This window comes from Anopheles aquasalis, chromosome 3 (genome assembly GCF_943734665.1).
Source record: "Anopheles aquasalis chromosome 3, idAnoAquaMG_Q_19, whole genome shotgun sequence".
In the NCBI taxonomy this organism is placed as follows: Eukaryota; Metazoa; Arthropoda; class Insecta; order Diptera; family Culicidae; genus Anopheles; species Anopheles aquasalis.
The window spans coordinates 48,556,049-48,561,048 of record NC_064878.1 but is presented as its reverse complement, the minus strand read 5'-3'; the positions used below and the strand labels follow the sequence as shown (position 1 = coordinate 48,561,048).

The 5,000-nt window shown below is 48.9% G+C and overlaps 2 protein-coding genes across 5 annotated transcripts in view; one reads left to right on the top strand and one right to left on the bottom strand.

Annotated features, from left to right (window-relative positions):
- The window catches only part of LOC126577436 (serine/arginine repetitive matrix protein 2), an 18,397-nt gene that overhangs the window by 9,658 nt on the left and 3,739 nt on the right, over positions 1–5,000 (bottom strand). The window lies entirely within an intron of this gene.
- Positions 4,252–5,000, top strand: part of LOC126577440 (uncharacterized) — a 3,182-nt gene continuing 2,433 nt past the window's right edge. The window contains exon 1 of one of the 3 annotated variants that reach the window (XM_050239065.1): positions 4,252–4,480. The gene's annotated coding sequence lies outside the window, so the exon portion shown is untranslated. Of the gene's footprint in view, positions 4,481–4,760 lie in introns of those variants that run through there. The other 2 variants (XM_050239063.1, XM_050239064.1) reach the window with 2 other exon arrangements.

Below are 5,000 nucleotides of genomic sequence, written 5' to 3'. Positions count from 1 at the left end.
ATTGTCTGCGTTGAAGCGGATATCATGCTCGAAAAACTGCTCTTTGGGCTGTTTGCGGTTTCGGCCACCGGGCGTAGTATGGGTTTTCTTATGCATTGCCGCCAGGCGCCGACGAAACTTTGCCGCAGGCGACAGCTTTTTGTTCATTGTTGATTGATAGTTCTTCAATTTTTGTTGGAAGCCCGTTTTCTCCTCTCTTCTTTTGTACCTTATCTCTTATGGAAGACGTTGCATTTCAACGATGAATGTGTGTAAATTTGTATCTAATTCTTATGAAGCTAGGTATTCAGGAAGACAGTTGGATTACTGTACTCGATAAACCTTATCCGAAGCCGTTCGGCACCGCTACTGACTTAATACTACGTTTTGGAAGACTTTTCAGTGATTTTTCGGTGTACGTTCACGGGATCAAGGTTCACATTGCAATGCTGCTGTGCTATTGCCGTTTGATTTTATGGTGATGGCACAACCTGCTGTGCCAATAGTTTTTCCGTTTTCTAATTAACATCTGACCGGAACATCTTTTGATCTACATCCACGACCTTCATCTTTGCAGGCGGTCTGTCTGCAGCCTCGCCCCTGGTTCCAGTTGATGTCGTGCTGTTAGAAGGCCACTAGCAACCAGCAGGTTGACTCTGCTTGAGTTGGTGGAGTACAGGTTTTCATTTTCTCATTATCGATTCAGGGGTTCCCGTTTCCGTTGCTGCAGTACATCTGACGGTCCAGCACTGCATACCCGTACAACGATTGCTGCCCTGGTTGCCCATCTCACGCACTATTTTTCTCTGTCACCATATCACTAGCGCTGATTCTGCTCTTTTCATATCCTTGGAACGTTGCCATTTCGCCCAAAAAGGTTCTATTTCACTCAACAAAATTGCACACATTCGATTCACGGTGTTTGCTGCTGCCGCCACGCCAATATGGCGTTGGCTACTAAGACACTTCATCAATTCGGCAGATTTTCACACAAAATTAAGGCGTTAGATAGGCAAAGGCCATTGCTGATCGAATGCACCCCGGAATGGGACCAAACATGACGCTTGTGAAAATGCTACCTAGTACAAGTCCATTTTGTCAAAAGAATGAATCGGTTATGTCGATTGGCATGGCGAAAGGAAAGTTCAGCTCGCTATTGCGCATGGTACAACCGAACGATGTTCGCGGATGGATGCTGCGTGGTATCATGGACGCACACCATCCTCACGAGAGAGCGGCCCTTCGAATCAGGATTATCGAGCGGCGGCAAAACATCATGCCAAAGAAGGATGCTCAACTACAAGTTTATGATGTTTTGATAATAAAGATAATTATTGCCTACTGGCCCGGTGGTCTTTTCAGGCGTTTAATATAATTGCAATTCCTTTGACTCATCATTTAATTGTAAAATGAATGAATGATGCTGCTGCAAATGCCGGGATTTATGCTTTCAAACATCGTACGGTAATGGCCAAACCAAACAGCCATCGGCACAAGTAGAACTTTGCCTTTATTCGACGCAACGATACGTGATCCCGTGGCCGTCCTCCAGCAATCCCTACAACTGGAAACCATACACCCGAGATTCTTCAAATTATGTCCGATCAAGAGAAAGAGGGAGAGAGGGCGAGCGGCGGAGAGCGCGACTAGAGGAGACAAGAGACTAACCTCGGCTCACGAGGCACGTTCTACCTCGTGCACAATCAATCTGCAATCAGAACCAGTTATGGCGACGACAGCTTCAGGAGAATCAAGCAGGCACGAAGTCTGATGCTTCTCACCAGATTATGGAGCGTCTGGAGCGACCAATACAGGCGGTGGCCAGTGATTGTTTCTTTGCTCTGTTATTGTAGCTCCGGCAACCCTCCTATCGGTAAGTTCATTGCCTGAGAGGAGCTTGTTCTCATCGGTTGAGTTTAGCTGGCTAGCTAGTCCGTCGGTGGACTGTAGAAGTACGGAGCTTCTTCAAGTCCGGGTGTCTATGTAGTTGGCGTTGTATGTAGTTCGCCATTCGCCTGATCTGCCCTTGGCCGTTGGATTGTCTTCGTTGTCGGTTTGCTCCCTTCGAAATTGCTCCTGACGCCGCTTCTTGCTAATTCTATTATGCTCCCCTGTTCGAATGTGCTCTCGGAAAGAAGAGCTCTCTTCGGTGGAGAACGATTGTCAAGTAGATTCAAACGAACGGATACACCAGAAAGAACTCTGTTCTGAGCAAGGGGAAGAACGAATTCCATGCTTTTTCGATTTCAAAATGATTGCTCATCATTTATGGAATGAAGTTGGATGTTTTAAATAGAGCGGAAAGTGATTTGTTCAAGCATTAGCATGGTTTTATATTTAACCAAGTTATGCTTTACGCTCGGACTTTGGGAAATCTCGCAGTTTTATGTTGTGTCGCTAATCGGCCTACTAGGTCGCGCTTCCAGGGCCCATCATCATCAATCCATTCTCTCTTCGGTGAACACCAGAGCAAATAATCATCAAATGAAATCAGCAAATAATCGGCTTGAGGTAGCCTCTGGCCATAGCTCCCGCGGGCCTGTTGGAACCGGTGACACACAGCGTGTGATATCCTTCTTTCAGCATCAGTGCGTGCATGCTCCCTTCCCTACCGTAATGCCCTACCCGATATCAATCCTGCTCCGAGTCGTCCACCCTTAGTTGCCCTTTTTGCCAATTCCCTTCCTAGGTTGACTATGATGATCATTCCGTCGCAAAAAAAAACGCACACATTTTCTTCTCTACTTTTTCCTTCCATTCATCTCCGCATTGTATTACATGCTGCTGCTGCTGCTGCTGCTGCTGCTGGCGATGCTCTGTGAGATGAGGAGTAGAGAGTATTTTGCGTCCGTCGCTATGGTTCCTTGCCTTGCCGCCATCGTCGTTGTCGCTTTGCCGTTTTCCTTTTCCAAATAATGCGCCTCCCTTTCTCGCTCTGTTCGCCTGCTCGGATTCTCGGGGCTCAGGGTATCTCCAGCATAGCGCATGTAGCATGTTTGGAAGGTTGGTTGCGGGATGATGATGATGATGATGCTTATACATATCGAATGCTTTTCATTTCGATCGCCTCTTCCTTCCCATTTGTCTTCCGTTTCTTATTTCATACCCTCATGCTGTCTCCGTCTCTCTCTCTCTTTCTTTCTCTTTTCCACCCTTTATCGTTGTCTGGCATGTTCCTTCTCGCCCAGGCGACCCTCCTCTGCCAACGTTCGCAGCGTTTACATTTTCTTTGTTCCTCTCATAACTCAGCGTTGAGGCTCAAGAAGCTTAAGAGTCGAAGGGTAACAACACACACACACACGTTTCCGTGTAGCATTAGCAGCAGCCACCGGGTTATCCTTTCGCTTTACCTGCCCTGGTTTGCGCGGGACAAACCAGGTTTGCTCTGCTGGTTTTCCATTTTTACCATCTTTTCAATTCTCCAAACAGTCTATAGTCAAACGCATACACAAGCGTATTACCTCTCACCCCACCCCAGGCCGGCCGGAATCGACAGTTGCCCGGTTTGGTAGCACGTAACGTGCGTGACCGGTAAAAAGGGTTCCAAAGTTAGTACTGGTTCTCGGCACATCTTCTCCTCTCCTTATGTGCGTTTGTTATGCTGTTGCCGCTGCTTTGGTGTTGTGTGTTCGAGTAGATGGGGGTTGGGATGCGGGGTAGAAGCCGCATCGGCTTCGAACCAACGATTTCTTGCTTGCTTACTCCTCCTGCTGCTGGTGGCATGTATCCTCTCCTCACGTACGTATACGTACATGTACGTGTACCATCTCGAGAGTTATTTTTGAGCATCTGAACCACTCAAAACGGGCAACCTCGCGACGACTGACTACTCGGTAGACTCGTTTTCTTCAACCGTTTACCATATGCGCGGAGCCAGCCAGTCGACGACTCTCAAGCCGGCCGGCCGGTTGGTTGGTTGATCGGTCCGGGTCTCTGGCTGGTTTTTCACCTTCGTCCGTTGTCTCTCCTTGCCAGGCAGCAACGTTCAGCTTCGTTCTAAGTCGAGGGGAGGGCGCTCTTCCATTCCTTCATCCCGCCGCCGCGCTGTCACTGATGTTTTCCACATGATTCAACCAATTAAGGTCTGATGATGAGGATGAGAATGATGATGATGGTGCTGGTGATGGTGAGGTTGATTCCATTTCATCTGCCGAGAGGTATTTCATGCTCGCAAAACCGTTTCTCGATCTGCTGCTGCTGCTGCTGCTGTATGTACCTCTCTGCTCTAACAATCGAGAATGGTCACGACAATAATACAACCAACCACCCAACCGACCGACCGACCGACCAACCGGTCAACCAACATAACCTACCCAAACGCAACCAACCAACAGCCATATCGCAGCAAACCGAAGTGCGTGTTGAAGCGGAGGGATGAGAAACCATCAGAGATAGACGCAGAGGGACACCAGGAGAGAGAGGGACAAGGCAAAAGGAAGAGAGCACGAGCGAGCGAGCGAAAGAAAGAGAGAAAGAAAAGAGAGGGACCCTCGTCCGTTTGGTAAGTAAAGTAAGTGGTTAAGAACCTACGACGATGCTACCACGTTAAGGTATGTATGCGCGCCGCGGCGGTGGTACGGTGTGGGCCCCCGGGGTGTGTGTAAGGTATACATCTCTACCATACAAAACGAGCTCAATTCAATCGCAGTCGTCGTCGCCATCGTTGTCGTCGTCGTCGTCGTCGTGGTCGTTGTCGTTGCCGTTGCCATCATCCATCGGTTGCTTTGAGTTTGTGCCACTGAAGCATAGCAATTCGGAGCGGCAGCGGGGTGCGGCGGCAGCAGCAGAGGGTCATCCCGAGTGTGTGAGAAGAAGAAGATCGGCAAGCTCATTGCTCATCGTTCGTTGGTTGGTTGGTTGGTTGGTAGTTTGTCAGTTTTGAAGTTCTACTCAACCAGTGAGCATCTAACCCCCGGCACTGCACGGCACGGGCATCCGAGCAAATCAAAGCAACCCAGCCTCCTCTCTCGGTTGATGCGGTGTGGTGACGCGCTAGAGTTTCCGTTCTTTCTCACTTCTGT